At 36.7% G+C, this 17440-nt stretch overlaps 1 protein-coding gene across 1 annotated transcript in view; it reads right to left on the bottom strand.

Annotated features, from left to right (window-relative positions):
* LOC123310512 (neural cell adhesion molecule 2-like) overlaps positions 1-16527 on the bottom strand; it is a 153701-nt gene extending 137174 nt beyond the window's left edge. The window contains exon 1 of the mRNA XM_044894008.1: positions 16053-16527. The gene's annotated coding sequence lies outside the window, so the exon portion shown is untranslated. The remainder of the gene's footprint in view (positions 1-16052) is intronic.
* Positions 16528-17440: the final 913 nt, after the last annotated feature.

The following is a 17440-nucleotide window of genomic DNA, read 5'->3' on the forward strand; positions in this document are numbered from 1 at the left end:
GCATCGCAAATTATTTTTCCCTGCCTGAAAATCTAGGTTATTATATTATCCTTCTTCCTTCATTAACGCAGTATTAGAAAGTCCCACAGTTTTTCGCCTGGGGTAAAATCTAGAAATGGAAAAAATTAATTTGGAAGAAGTCCAAATGGAATAATTCGGAGAAAGTAAGTGATTATTCCCTTTGTCGGTTGGTAAAATGAAAGTTATATGAATATCATTAATGTTTTCTTCGTTTCCAGAATACCCCAATATTTGAATTCACTTCTTGAAGCTAATACCTACATAAACTTCTTCATCAGCCGTTGGATCAAGTCATGTTCGATTATTTAGCTCAACTCACCGTTAAATCATGAATTTAATGTATGTGCTGACTAATTTACGCCTTAAACGTATTTACACATCGAAAATACACCAAAAATTTAATAAACTAGCTGGGAAGCACTGTTAGACACATATACTCCATTCACATTTATTTTAGCAGTCGGTTGGCTATGAAAAAATTTTCTCAAGTTTTTGTAACTAGAACGGATTGAGGTTGGCACTAATGAAATGTCGTTAATGTCATAACGCCGTTGCCACAACTTATATCAATTAATATTACGAAAATACCGAAAGTGATTGCAAATGGAGACAGGGTTTCAGGAAGTGGCATTTAGAATTCAGGTTCACTCATTCGAATAGTTATACCCTGATATTCTGAATTCCACAATACGTCAGACGGTAGCGAACATATTCAATGTAAGAGAATTTATACAATGTTTCATCTGAATCTAACCGACTTATATTTCAGCTGAATATTTCCACGATCAGAAAGATTGTGAATAAAGAGGATGACTAAGAATTTCCTTCTATTGGAAGACCCAAAAAAGTGGTGGCATTTGAGAATTTTATGTTTGAGTGAATTAATGCGAAAAGTTTACTACAGGATTTTCGATGAATGTCATCGTAGAAAATTAATTTTTCCATTTTTCATTTGTCCTATACATTGTGAAATGTCTTAAGGTACCAATAAATACCTAATTATTATTATTATATCAATGTATTAACATGAACAGCCACAAATACGCGCCAGTTGTCCTGTCAATTTTTTATTCATGTGAAATTTTTGTTCAAAGGTGAAGTTTTTCTTGACTTGAAACTACCTTCAATTCTTTTTACTTATATTGATGCAAGATGATTTTTGTTGAAGAATTTAACATTCTTGTCATTATCTGTTAATTCCTTCGGGAGATAACTTTTTCCAGCCACTAAACCATATGCACTTCATCTTCGGGTTAATATTTTTGAAATCTACAACTGATGTAACGTATTCAAACCTTAGCCAAAGAAGATAACGAACATTAACTCTCCTCAAGCTAGTGCATATTATGATATTATACTGATCTCTTGTATTTTCCATGCAAATAACTGCAGTTGGTATGCCTTCAATCAGTTAGTATAAACTTCAATTATGTTCGTCACATATTTTCCGAAGAGATTCGACATTGTGATAAAATACATAATAACAGAAACTTTTTCATAGAATGGGCTACATAGCGTTGATTTAAAACCCAAAAATGTTTTGACAAGCTTCATAACCCCACATTTTCGTACTATACAGAGTGAAATGTGTCAAATTTCCATGGCCAACCGAGTGCTAAAATAAAAGTGAATGGAGTATAGCTGGGCACATAGATGGGAAAGTACACAGAACATGAGCTACTCCAGATTTCAAGTTATTCGTTCACTAAGGTACAATAACATATTCAATGATGCTATCTTACCTGACAACCTCAAGCAATACAATAATCGAACACAGAAGGAATTCAATGAAAGAGTGACATAAATGTTAAAGAATCTCTTGACATTCAAGGTAGAAACATTAAGTTGTAGAAAATTGCGAAGGTTTCCTGTTTATTTTTCTTGGGGATTGCTGGCTTTCAGAACTCGCCAACTTCAATCGCAGGATTCTTCCACTTGAAGTATTTGTGCTTTCGAATTCAAAGGCTGAACTTTCACGGTTGTTCAATCATTTATTTGTCCGATTCTTCTGTTCTGCGATCAATGAGAAACCGCAGTTTAATCAGTGTATAAATTTTGAGGAGGGTCTTTTTCCCAGTGTCCGGAGATTTGAGAATTCGGATGTAACGAAGGGACAATGGGGTTCTCATTATACAGGGTGTGTTTAAGGCGTTATTCCTTGTCAAAAAATAATTTGGGACTTTCATATAAGACTTTTTTTGAGTCTCTGATTAGATTCAGCCCCTAGAGATTGCGCCTGATTATCAATTTTCAATTGTTTCCTGAATATCAGAAAACTGATAGAAAAGAAATTGAGCAAACATTTTATGAGAGCGAGAAGGCTTCCCCAAGCATGAAATTCGCCTACTAGGTAAATTTAAGTACGAAGATAAAATTAGAGCTCTTGAAACTCACGCAACGTACCTCTTGATACATTTTTTCCTCAGAAACCGTTACTTTTAGCCAGAAAGTAGGAAAAATCTTGATTCAAAATTAATCAAAGTATCAAAATCGAATTTTTCCTTATTCAAGGTGAATAAGGAAATATATTTCTTTGCGAAACAAATTTTAAGGGTGACTTTTTCTACCCCAATCATAGGAAAACAACACCAAAACTGCAGTTTTTTTTTATTGTCTTCTCACTTCGACAGAATGTCTGCTAACTTTAATTTCTTTGTGTTTTCTGGTTTCTAAGGAAGAAATTCAAAATATACACTCTGTATATTCACACATCCTTGCTGACATCGGTTTATTCGAAAACAGCTTAATGAGGTGTTGGTCTCGGATGTGTACACAGGGTCTAATCCTAATTTAATAACTCAAACAGAAATATGAGATTATACGAATTGCTCGCTCAAAACGCGTAAATGAACATCAAAGAAATAGGATTTAAAATTCCGTTTGAAACAACTCGGTCAAACTAATACATAGGCGTAATTTAAGGTTCTTGGGGGTTTCTTTCATTTGAATCGTCAAAACCAACAGCAATCGAATTTGTAGTTCTGAAATATTCAGCGAACTAGACTGAAATAGGTTTAGGGACTTTGATGAATTAGGAAGCAGGTTGTCTCGAATTAAGGATGCACTCAAAGGTGGTTTTCAGAGCAAAAAAATCCACAAAGTTGGTCAGCCTTTTCACCGTTCCACGCAAATTGCTTCAGTTGAAAATATGTTTCACTAAAGAAGAAGCTTATTCAATATTATCGAAATATATTTGCCTTGAGAGGTAACAAAGGATTGAAATTCCCTTCAATATGGATCAAGTTATGAGAGCTTGTTTACAGTTGTTTTTTGGGGTTCAACAATGTTCCCTTATTGAAGGACCACAGGGCGTTTTTTGTAAAGCAGCAGTAATTAAAAATAGATCGCACAAATAAAGGGAAATGTGAATGTACTAAAATCATCATCATTAATGAAAATCAAGTTCATATTTGGTCCTTTTACAATATTTCTCTAGTGGATCTTTGGGTGGTTTGTGAACAACCAAAAATCCAAGAAAAACGCGTGTCCATCGAATTCAGTAAGATAACTTTTTCTCTCATTAATCACCGATAAAATGCCCACATAAATGTTAACATATAATAAAAAATGTCTAGAACAGGCCTATATCAAATATTGGATTTCGAAAAGCTGAAGGAGGAGACAGATTTAAAGAAAATACAAATCATTTTTAGCTTTCCAATAAGAATCCTTCATCATAAATGTATTCTTTTCTATTCTGAAAAACTAGTAATTTCATAAAAGTAAAACGAAAAAAAAATTTAAAATCAACAGCTTCATTTCTACTTCAGACTTTCTTCCAAGTTATATAAAAATATCACGTAAATTTTTCCCCAGACATAAAAAGACGTTCATTTTCCATATTCTCGTCGTCTCGATGTTTTTCTGCAACTAAATTCATACATACCTCATTTTTCATGAATTGCTGAAAGCTCTGTCGCTTTTCGCATGGGTTCTTTTTGCACTCTGGTATTTATAATATGGGGGGGAATTTTATCGCTGCCACAACAGGATAATTCATGCATGCCCCTGTCATGTTGAAAAATTAAACATCTTCAGACAGAAGAAGAGCTTTCAATGAACCTTCCAAAGGGTTATAAAGATACATTTATTTTTCTTCCAACCTTCACTATCCACTAATCCACTCTCATCTGAGCAATTTCGTTTAGATGTTCAATACTCAGTTCTTAGTATTTCATCCCTCATTGAAGTTATTTAGAATTGAAGTAGTCCTGAACTGATTATTATAAACAAAATCCCTGGGTTGTATTTAACGTTTATGGCTAGTTTTTCTACGTGTTTAGGCTAAGTAGAACCTCATCAAGATGATATTCAAGTGCTCTCTAAGAGATGACTTGGAAAAAACATGAGACATAACGCAAACATACTGTGAGATGTTTTGGAGATACTCCCTAATGGAAACGTGGGATAACTGAAGCCACTTTGTTTTGTTTAGGTATCTCAGCTCCTAACATAATATCCCACTAAGTATTCGAGCCACAAAATCTTTGATCAAAGAGGTATAGGTACGGAAAATTTAAAAATAACACAGATGGGGAAGGAAGAATCATTTGAGTCTCCATACTCTCCATCAAATTTCAAGATTCTTCATAGTTAATATCGATCACCACTTTTTCAATTCCTGTTTATTTTTCACTCAGGAATGAATCTTCAGACAAGTTGTCCATAAACAATTTTGGGTCAATCTGACATATTGAATCTAATTTTATTATTTTACCTTTTTCTGCTTTTGTTTTCTCCCTATTTCAGATAAAAGTTTCTGGTATCTTGGAGAAGACTTTCTGGATTTTCTTTTTTGTTGGAGAAAGAATCAATTTTTGCAGTGCGAGATGCCGTTCAATATGGAACATTTCAGCAACAATTACAATCCACTACACTCACGGGGAGAAAGGGTTTTTTTACTGAGGTGTTTCCCTAAGCTCTTACACCAATTTGTATGGTACCCCGTTTACGCTAACCTCTGCTAAAACTGTATCTCATACACATGCTATAATTATTGTTTGCTGTTAAAGATTGTAATGCTCTGTATCAAGAGAATATATAATATATATTGTTTCCTTGATTTCCAGATATTGGAAGGGGAAATCCAAATAAATTTTCAAGAAAATTCACCTCCCAAAGTGTCTTTCAATCAGTGGTCTTGTAGGTATGCATTTCGACGTTTTTTCATTACCTATCGTCACTTCAAGTTCTTTAAAGAATATTTTTTGTATTTCTACAGAGATTCTCAGGAATGTTGTTTTATGTCAAGCCTTCGTAGAAAACTTCCACTCTTCTCTGTTTATTCCTGTATTATTATATAGGGTAATATTTTGAAACGAATTGCAATTGGTAAATTTTGTGTGATATATGAGATGATTGCAAGAAATTTCAATACGATGATGGAAAAGTCCAACACCTATTCTGTCTATGTGCTTCTAATGAACAATATACCTGTACTCAAGTTTCAAACTGTGATTCGAAGTTTTTGGTCAGAAGTAGAGTCGAAAAACATTCAGTAGCTTTGGATTATATTTGAGTTATGGAAAATTAACAAGTAGTTTTTCGAAAAAATCCTCAAAAATAACTCCTAGATTTTCTTACATTAAGTTTTAAAGTCAGATTTATGGATTCAACGAAGTTGTCACTGAAATTAAGTTGATTCTTGAGTGAATTCAGAATATCTACGAATGTGTACTCAACATTGAAAATTTTCTTCCAGAAATTTTCTATACTCGTTTGATTTATTTTTTCTTTTTATCCTGATTGATCGCCGAATGAAAATGTGGGATAATGACAGGAAAGAGACACTATTTTTTCCCGTTTTTCCGTGAAAATTGATTTACTACTCACCATAAGTTAAAAAAAATTTTTAATCACGATTTCGCAGCAATATGAGACACAGAACTTCCGCGGTTCAGCCAACCGTCCGGCCGAAGAGGTAATCAGCTGTTATCAACCACTTCAAACTTCGAATATAACCAGACGCGACGGAAATCCGAACGGACAGGAAGAGGAAAATCGTGGAGCGCCCCAGTCAGATAACCGCTTGGAACAGCGCAACGCTGAAAACTGGCGCCACATGGACCGCGTCTATAGAAAATTGTGCCGATCTACATCGATTGCACATGGTTATTGCGGCCCTCCTCGGATTCCCGACGAATTTTTCTAACGATCTAGACGTCCTAGATATCCCTTCACACTGTTTATCCGGTTATACGTGGGCCTTGACAATTTTGGCTACAAATGACTCCTGGAATTTTCCTCCGAATTTTCTATGGGTCAATTCTCCACTCGCGCTGAATCCATCAATGTAACGTAACGTTTCGACCAGTTTTTCACGGAAAAAATAAAACCTCATTTATCCAAGCTAGCCTAAATTAGTCCAGCTATGCCTAGTTGGGCCTTAACTAGCCGAACTTAGCTTAACCTAGCCTAACATACCCTAACCTAGCCTAACCTAGCCGAATTCAACCTAACCTAGTCGAATATACCTAACCTAACCCAACCTAACTCAATTCAGCCTTATTGGAAACCTATTTCGATAATTCCGGTATAATTTTATTATTTTACAATTCAGTTTTCTATTAACGATATCCTCAGAAGCCAAATGCGTCTATTTAAAAACTAGTTGGTCCTTACCTAGCCGAACTTAGCTCAGGCTAGCCTAACTTAACCCAACCTAGCTTAACCTAGCCGAACTCAACCTAACTTAGTCGACATAACCTAACCTAGCCGAACCCAACCTAACTCAGCCTTATTGAAAACCTTTTTCGAAACATTTCGATAATTCCACTACAATTGTATCATTTTTCAATACAATTTTATAATATTCCAACGATGTTCTCAAAAGCCGAATACATATAATATTAACCTAGTTGGCCCTTACCTAGCGGAACTTAACTCAGGCTAGCCTAACTTAACCCAAGCCAGCCGAACTCAACCTAACCTAACCTAACCTAACCTAACCGAGCCCAACCTAACTCAGCCTTATTGGAAACCATAGACATAGAGACATGGACTGAGCAATGTCAGCATGAAATTGTCTTTTTTATAGAAAGAGAGAAATGATCGTCGGGCATTTACCTGTCTCTTTTTTGTTCACATAGAGGTAAGTGTGGACCAATCAAAATGCAAGAAAAAGACAACTGCATGCCCGACGTGCGTTTCTCTATGTCACTTTTTTTTTCTGTATTTCATGCATAGATAGAAAGGCACAGTCCATGTCTCTATATCTATGTTGGAAACCTACTTCGAAACATTTCGATAATTCCGCTACAATTTTATTATTTTACAATTCAATTTTCTTCCAACGATGTCCTCAAAAGCCGAATACATATATTTTGAACCTAGTTGGCCCCTACCTAGCGGAAGTTAGCTCAGGATAGTCTAACTTAACCCAACCTAGCCGAACTCAACCTAACCTAGTCGAATTTACCTAGCCTAGTCGATTCTAACCTAGCTCAGCCTAATTTTGATTATTCAAATTTTTTTCAACGACGCCCTCAAAAGCCAAATACATTTATGTAACCTAATTTTTCGACCAAAACTGACTGAAACTTTTTCAACGGAGAAAAACATTAACTCATCCAACTAACCTATCCTAACTCAGTCGAACCTATCCTAACCTGGACGGACCAGACCAAATGGAGCATTACGTAGCCGAGCTTGGTCCAACAACATCTAACCTAATCTAGACTGACCTAGGCGAACATAGCCTAACCTACCTGAACCTAGCGCAACCTAAACTGACCTAGTCAAACCTAACCTAATCTGGCTTTTCTGGTTCGAAATATTTCATTGTCATTTCCGAAATAATTCGTAGTTGAGGAGGCTATGAAAGATCGAGCAAAGTTTCATAGACTGCTCGATGCTGAATTACTCAGGTTACTTTTTATGACACAAAACAAAAAATTGATTAAGACAAAGAATTAAAAACATAGATTGACGCTGAGGTTCGGACAAGGCAAAAAACTAGCACAGAACGTCTTTGACATCTTGGTTTTCCAAGGCTGGATATGTTAAGAGCGTAATGTGTAAATGAAGCAAAATTCATTTCGAAGCCTTTTCTGAAAATTTCGCTGATATTTCATTCTTTTACCAACGTTCAATATATCCTTATGTTGAAAATCAATATTTAACTGTAAATAGAGGCAGAATTTCATTTTCCAATTCCTACAAAATGCTTCTTCCACGAGTGCTGAATATTTGTTCCTTCAGTCTTCAGTATAAGATATCTGTTGCTAATGGTTGCATGCCAAATGGCGGACGCACTTCTTTCTTGGTACAGATAATATAATAATAATAATATAATAAATAATAAAACTCATAAACTGAAATCACAGGTATTTTCACAGGGTACTTCTTGTTACATCCCCTATATATTAGCTATTCTTCAAATTCAAAACTGAAACCTAATCAATTCATACGCTGAGCTCCATGTATACAAGCTTATCATTTCTGATTCCTCCTATCAAGGAACATTTTATAACATAGTAATCGAGATTTCGCTACATCAATTAGCAATAGGAGTAACATAAACTATTCGGAGATTTCAATACCCTTGGAATGGAAGTATCCAATTTCCTGCTGAACGGATATGAGGCTATTGAAGAGTTCACTCGAAAAGGTTGTGGCAAACTGCACACATATACCAGATGTGGAAGAGCTTTCAGCGCTCCTCTAAAATAAACTAAATGAGGATGACCGCCTCAGTGGGTCAATATGAGTTTTCTACAATTGGTTAAGTTATTTCAGCCACTTGAACCTCAACCCTAAGCAGCGGTAATGGATTAGATGTATGCCCGAGAAGAAGGTTTTAAAGAATAATTTTCTACAATTTGTTCGTTTTGTATTCTGTCAATGATACAGAGAAACGGGATGCAGCGGATTTTCATCATAAAATCTGGTTCAACGATAATAAAAGAAACAATGACCAGTGTTTGTACTGCATCACATACTCTGGAAGAAATGCTTCTTCAGAATATGTATCACATTTAGATCTACGATGATTTTCCTCGAAGATACGCGACTCGAAAGTTGACCTGAAAAAAAAAATTATTTTCTCCTAAACAGGGCCAGATATTTGAAATTTTGGTATGGAAATAAAGGTTTTCGAACACGCTGAATCTATAACAGCCATTTGCGGAAGCCTATCTTCCTTCGTTTAGAATTTCATCTTCAAAATGGCATTTTTTCAAAAATTGCAAATTTCAATCTGCGATATCTCCTGATATATTCGTCTGATCCTATTGGGATTTCCGGTTATATAATCAGCGTTGCCTAGACTTCCACCCCAGCATGAAAACTCGATTTCGAAAATCTCGAGTTTTTGGGTCAAAAATGAGCAAGGGGTTAGACCCCCCTAAAATGACCTATTTGCTACTCTGTCTAAAAAGCAGGATATTCTCTGACTGTCCTCCGATATAGAGTGCATAGAATTTAATTTGAAGATTCTAGAAAACCAAACAGTTGAGGATTCAATAGAGAATTGCACTCCAGAGAGCTCTTCGAAGTCAACTCGAAAATGAAAAGTGGAAAAACAAAAAAAATTATTTTCTCTCAAACAGTGTCAGATATTCGGAAGTTTGGTATGGAAATATAGGTTTTCGAATTCGCCGAATCTATTGCAGCCATCTGCGGAAGCCTATCTCCCTTCGTTTAGAATTTCATCTTCAAAATGTCATTTTTTCAAAAATTGAAAATTTCAATCTGCGATATCTCCTGATATATTCGTCTGATCCTATTGGGATTTCCGGTTATATAATCAGCGTTGCCTAGACTTCCACCCCAGCATGAAAACTCGATTTCGAAAATCTCGATTTTTTGGGTCAAAAATGAGCAAGGGGTTAGACCCCCCTAAAATGACCTATTTGCTACTCTGTCTAAAAAGCAGGATGTTCTATGACTGTTCTCGGATATGGAGTGCATAGAACTTGTTTTGAAGATTCTAGAAAACCAAACAGTTGAGGATTCAATAGAGAATTGCACTCCAGAGAGCTCTTCGAAGTCAACTCGAAAATGAAAAGTGGAAAAACAAAAAAAATTATTTTCTCTCAAACAGTGTCAGATATTCGGAAGTTTGGTATGGAAATATAGGTTTTCGAATTCGCCGAATCTATTGCAGCCATCTGCGGAAGCCTATCTCCCTTCGTTTAGAATTTCATCTTCAAAATGGCATTTTTTCAAAAATTGCAAATTTCAATCTGCGATATCTCCTGATATATTCGTCTGATCCTATTGGGATTTCCGGTTATATAATCAGCGTTGCCTAGACTTCCACCCCAGCATGAAAACTCGATTTCGAAAATCTCGATTTTTTGGGTCAAAAATGAGCAAGGGGTTAGACCCCCCTAAAATGTCCTATTTGCTACTCTGTCTAAAAAGAAGGTTGTTCTATGACTGTCCTCCGATATGGAGTGCATAGAATTTAATTTGAAGATTCTAGAAAATCAAACAGTTGAGGATTCAATAGAGAATTGCACTCCAGAGAGCTCTTCGAAGTCAACTCGAAAATGAAAAGTGGAAAAACAAAAAAAAATATTTTCTCTCAAACAGTGTCAGATATTGGGAAGTTTGGTATGGAAATATAGGTTTTCGAATACGCTGAATCTATTGCAGCCATCTGCGGAAGCCTATCTCCCTTCGTTTAGAATTTCATCTTCAAAATGTCATTTTTTCAAAAATTGAAAATTTCAATCTGCGATATCTCCTGATATATTCGTCTGATCCTACTGGGATTTCCAGTTATATAATCAGCGTTGCCTAGACTTCCACCCAAGCATGAAAACTCGATTTCGAAAATCTCGATTTTTTGGGTCAAAAATGAGCAAGGGGTTAGACCCCCCTAAAATGACCTATTTGCTACTCTGTCTAAAAAGCAGGATGTTCTATGACTGTCCTCCGATATGGAGTGCATAGAATTTAATTTGAAGATTCTAGAAAACCAAACAGTTGAGGATTCAATAGAGAATTGCACTCCAGAGAGCTCTTCGAAGTCAACTCGAAAATGAAAAGTGGAAAAACAAAAAAAAAAATTTTCTCTCAAACAGTGTCAGATATTGGGAAGTTTGGTATGGAAATATAGGTTTTCGAATACGCTGAATCTATTGCAGCCGTCTGCGGAAGCCTATCTCGCTTCGTTTAGAATTTCATCTTCAAAATGGCATTTTTTCAAAAATTGAAAATTTCAATCTACGATATCTCCTGATATATTCGTCTGATCCTATTGGGATTTCCGGTTATATAATCAGCGTTCCTAGACTTCCACCCTAGCATGAAAACTCGATTTCGGAAATCTCGATTTTTTGGGTCAAAAATGAGCAAGGGGTTAGACCCCCCCTAAAATGACCTATTTGCTACTCTGTCTAAAAAGCAGGATGTTCTATGACTGTTCTCGGATATGGAGTGCATAGAATTTGTTTTGAAGATTCTAGAAAACCAAACAGTTGAGGATTCAATAGAGAATTGCACTCCAGAGAGCTCTTCGAAGTCAACTCGAAAATGAAAAGTGGAAAAACAAAAAAAATTATTTTCTCTCAAACAGTGTCAGATATTCGGAAGTTTGGTATGGAAATATAGGTTTTCGAATTCGCCGAATCTATTGCAGCCATCTGCGGAAGCCTATCTCCCTTCGTTTAGAATTTCATCTTCAAAATGGCATTTTTTCAAAAATTGCAAATTTCAATCTGCGATATCTCCTGATATATTCGTCTGATCCTATTGGGATTTCCGGTTATATAATCAGCGTTGCCTAGACTTCCACCCCAGCATGAAAACTCGATTTCGAAAATCTCGATTTTTTGGGTCAAAAATGAGCAAGGGGTTAGACCCCCCTAAAATGACCTATTTGCTACTCTGTCTAAAAAGCAGGATGTTCTATGACTGTCCTCCGATATGGAGTGCATAGAATTTAATTTGAAGATTCTAGAAAACCAAACAGTTGAGGATTCAATAGAGAATTGCACTCCAGAGAGCTCTTCGAAGTCAACTCGAAAATGAAAAGTGGAAAAACAAAAAAAAATTATTTTCTCTCAAACAGCGTCAGATATTGGGAAGTTTGGTATGGAAATATAGGTTTTCGAATACGCTGAATCTATTGCAGCCGTCTGCGGAAGCCTATCTCGCTTCGTTTAGAATTTCATCTTCAAAATGATATTTTTTCAAAAATTGAAAACTTCAATCTGCGATATCTCCTGATATATTCGTCTGATCCTATTGGGATTTCCGGTTATATAATCAGCGTTGCCTAGACTTCCACCCTAGCATGAAAACTCGATTTCGGAAATCTCGATTTTTTGGGTCAAAAATGAGCAAGGGGTTAGACCCCCCCTAAAATGACCTATTTGCTACTCTGTCTAAAAAGCAGGATGTTCTATGACTGTTCTCGGATATGGAGTGCATAGAATTTGTTTTGAAGATTCTAGAAAACCAAACAGTTGAGGATTCAATAGAGAATTGCACTCCAGAGAGCTCTTCGAAGTCAACTCGAAAATGAAAAGTGGAAAAACAAAAAAAAATTATTTTCTCTCAAACAGTGTCAGATATTCGGAAGTTTGGTATGGAAATGGTTTTCGAATTCGCCGAATCTATTGCAGCCATCTGCGGAAGCCTATCTCCCTTCGTTTAGAATTTCATCTTCAAAATGGCATTTTTTCGAAAATTGCAAATTTCAATCTGCGATATCTCCTGATATATTCGTCTGATCCTATTGGGATTTCCGGTTATATAATCAGCGTTGCCTAGACTTCCACCCCAGCATGAAAACTCGATTTCGAAAATCTCGATTTTTTGGGTCAAAAATGAGCAAGGGGTTAGACCCCCCTAAAATGACCTATTTGCTACTCTGTCTAAAAAGCAGGATGTTCTATGACTGTCCTCCGATATGGAGTGCATAGGATTTAATTTGAAGATTCTAGAAAACCAAACAGTTGAGGATTCAATAGAGAATTGCACTCCAGAGAGCTCTTCGAAGTCAACTCGAAAATGAAAAGTGGAAAAACAAAAAAAATTATTTTCTCTCAAACAGTGTCAGATATTGGGAAGTTTGGTATGGAAATATAGGTTTTCGAATACGCTGAATCTATTGCAGCCGTCTGCGGAAGCGTATCTCGCTTCGTTTAGAATTTCATCTTCAAAATGGCATTTTTTCAAAAATTGAAAATTTCAATCTGCGATATCTCCTGATATATTCGTCTGATCCTATTGGGATTTCCGGTTATATAATCAGCGTTGCCTAGACTTCCACCCCAGCATGAAAACTCGATTTCGAAAATCTCAATTTTTTGGGTCAAAAATGAGCAAGGGGTTAGACCCCCCTAAAATGACCTATTTGCTACTCTGTCTAAAAAGCAGGATGTTCTATGACTGTTCTCGGATATGGAGTGCATAGAACTTGTTTTGAAGATTCTAGAAAACCAAACAGTTGAGGATTCAATAGAGAATTGCACTCCAGAGAGCTCTTCGAAGTCAACTCGAAAATGAAAAGTGGAAAAAAAAAAAATTATTTTCTCTCAAACAGTGTCAGATATTGGGAAGTTTGGTATGGAAATATAGGTTTTCGAATACGCTGAATCTATTGCAGCCGTCTGCGGAAGCCTTTCTCGCTTCGTTTAGAATTTCATCTTCAAAATGGCATTTTTTCAAAAATTGAAAATTTCAATCTGCGATATCTCCTGATATATTCGTCTGATCCTATTGGGATTTCCGGTGATATAATCAGCGTTGCCTAGACTTCCACCCTAGCATGAAAACTCGATTTCGGAAATCTCGCTAATCAACGACGGGTTTCAGGTCCAGTCGTTTTATCTAGCTGTGGTCTAATTCAATTAGGGTAGGCAGAGGGTGACAGTGACATCCTTAGCTCGTTTATGAGTAATGAGCAGCAGCTGAATATATAAATCATTCACCTGACCGAAAGCTAATTCTGACGCAGCGTACGTAGACGCAACCTGCGAATTTCCTCACTCGGCCTAAATCTAGGTTATCCATTAGATTGCGGCTACCCCAATGAATGTAACGATTGTATACAATGTGAATACCCTACTTGTATGTACCAGGCGGATTAACAGCGATTCGAATGATCGGAATCTGTTTCAGGGCTTTGGGCTTCCAGAAAAAATGGATCCAATTCGACAGATACTGTCTGACTGAACAGTTTTAGAGAGAACTGTCAGGATAGCGTATATTTTCAACTCCTACGACCACAATGAAACAACACACGAAGAAGAAATGTGAAAACTTCTCTCACTTCGACTTGCTAGAATAATCACCTCGCATCCTATCTTCTACAGCTGAAATTATTTTTGATACCTTCTATGTACATGTTTTTGGAATGCTTGACAAAAACTTATACATAATATATTTCCAACAATGGGAATTAATTTAATTACTTATTCGCCTGCTAAATGATCTTTCGATATATCATAACTGGACCTAAACTGAGGATCTGTAAATCCCTGGGCAGTAAACCCTCTATTTTACAGACCGAGACACTGGCTGTTTACGTATGCGCTCAGGAGTGTCTCAAAACGAACCTCAAAAGTTCATATAGCATATCTATATCACCACGGACAGGCAGGCTACGCTGAGGTCCCTGGAATTTACACTGTCAGAGATCTCTGCTGACATGGGAGTGCCATAATACCATAAAGCAACTGGCCAGAGGCAATAAAGTGACTCTACTATGGGTACCAGGGCAATATGGTGTTGAAGGAACTGAAAAAGCCGATGAAGTATTTAGAAGAGCATCAAGGTTAACACATGCTGGACAGGAGCCTTTATGTGAACTTGGAAAATACCAATATAAAGCACAGGTCCAACGATGGGAGTTAAACAACAAAATAATCTTTTGGAGAAACACTCCTGGACTTACGCAGTCAAAGAAATTCGAGATGATTTCACTGACCTACACCAGAAAACTGCTGAAGCTGTAATGAGCTGAGCTTCAGGTGATGGTGGGACTGCTGACAGGGCACTGTACAGATATCATTCGTAACGTATGGGAAAGTCAGAAAATGAGATTTGTAGGCTCTGTGGGTCAGAAGCATGAACAGCTGAACACATGGTATGCAAGTGTCCAGAGCTGGCTGGCCTTAGAACCATTCATAAGGGGAATCCGGTCCTGGTTACTCACGAGGTAACGGCCAAGGCTCCTAAAGCTGCGATCGGTTTTATCAGCACCTCGATCAGCACCATTGATGACCTCCTTGGGTTCCAGATGAATGAGTAGGATAGAGAACAAAAGATCTACATGGTCGCAGTTCGCGAGCAACAACTTCCCTGGTGCAAATAATAATAATAATGATAATCATAACTGCTACCATTATTCAACGTACAAAATTAACAGTTTTCCAAAAAATCCCGATGATAGTGGACTGCATTAAACTCACCTAGTTACCTACGCCTCATGCCCTCCGAGGTTCATTTCAAATCATAAAAACACGCAATTAACGATCCTTATGGCCGAAAGCATTCGTCGGAATAGGAGTTGAACTTGAACTAATTACGTTGTAGGTTAATTTATTTGACTGACGTTATTATGCATTCTATATTCGGTCGTCACACACAATCGAGCGTTAGCAGTTCCATGCAGATTTCTCGGAGTAGTCAATTTAATTCAGCGTATAATTGAGGCATTCCACTGTAGCCGTAACAATTTTTATGCTAATAATTATTATTCTGAAATCTGCTACTTAGCACCAACGTCATTTGTAGCTGAAACCCTTCGTTAATTTTATTCGTCGACCTAAACAAAAAAATGACATTTTACGTACCTACTTATTTCCGAACGAGAAGACGACAATTTTTGGAGACAGGTACTTTTCGTCCGCATTCACTTTTCGTCCTCAAACACTTATCGTCTGCTCTGTTCCTCGCTTAGTAACAGAGGCGAGAGCCACAATTTGATAAAAATATAACTACCTGTGACAATAACTGTCATTTGCACTTGTCAAATTGAGTCAAAACAATGGCATTGCCTCTCAGGCCTCTAGTTAAAATTTAATCGTGCTCTCTTTTTGATGAGGCCTGCTTTCTGTAAAAAAATGACTCACCTTTGAAAACACCCTGTAGGCGACCAGTTGGAGTGTTACCAATTGGAATAAGCAGTCAGGAGGAGTTGATAGTGCAACAAGTGAAGAAATTAATTCTTGTATGGAAAAAATTTCATCAACAGAAAATGTCAAACTATTTTTTCATCACTGTGAACAATAATTGGATTGAATATTGGGCCAATATTGGTAATGATGAAGATCTTCAATGGTCCTAGAGAAATCCCGTACACGGCCATGTTTCGGGACTAGGCTGGCGTCGTACAGGTATAGATCAACTAACCAACACAATCAACTACCACTAGATACTCCAAATCAGTTTCGTCATTGTATCAGCATCAATTTGCAATATTAGAATTGGTATTATCGCGGCTACTGCTACAAACGTATTACTCAGGTCTGATTAGATGCAGTCAGGGTTCATCAAGTTAAATGCGATATTGATTACATCTTACGTAATCCAGTGACTGCACACGTGTTGCGAATTACCAGATATTGCCACAATAAAGGACCATTCTTGCGATCACGTTCAAACAGGACAACAGGGAGAGACTCTGTTGCAACTTCATTATTCAGCGTACGAGAAAACGCTGAAAATTTCGCTATTCAAGATGGCTGAGGTACAACCACTGAAATTTCGACAAACTTTCATTAAATTTCAGGTACTTGACTGTGGAAGCTGACTCCAGCAAGCTGAAGTCTTTATATGACAGAAATTTGTTTATCTGAATATTGTAGCTTGTATCTTTTTGACTTGAAAATGAGACTACATTCAAAACTCTCGAAACTATATTAGTGTTTAACAACTAATAAGGACTTTTTCTATTTATTCACTAGTATATAATGAATGTTTTCCTCTCCAGAAGTCCCTGTACATATTTTTCATAATAAAATGTGGTAAAGAATGAAATTGCAAGAGAAGCTTCTCCATCCCTATATTCAGAATACAACTCTCCTTAATCTGTGAGGTCAAGTCTCCTTGAAAGACTCATTTGGAAAATAGGGTCAGATCGGGGTCACAAGATTCGACTGTTCATGAAAGCTAAAATATTTTATTTTCCCATCGTGGCATTTTCAGCAATCTTTCAATCCTACCGAATCGAATGAATGCAATTGCGAGCACCGAAATAGTCTGGGGCAAACAAATTTTAAGAACGAACAGTTCCAATAAATGATAATAATCAACTAGAAATGTTGTTTGATCGTTACTCTCCGATGAAGAAAGTCAAACAAAAGAATGAGCGGGACAAGGTCTTCATAATGATTTTCTTGTAACAATGCATGGTTTACAAACTGTGGGCCCGGAGAATAGATGTGGGTTACGTCGAACAATACTGAATAATGAATGAATGAACGTTTCTTTCAATTTTCGGTTTTACAGTAAAAGATTG

Source organism: Coccinella septempunctata, chromosome 3 (assembly GCF_907165205.1).
Source record: "Coccinella septempunctata chromosome 3, icCocSept1.1, whole genome shotgun sequence".
NCBI lineage: Eukaryota > Metazoa > Arthropoda > Insecta > Coleoptera > Coccinellidae > Coccinella > Coccinella septempunctata.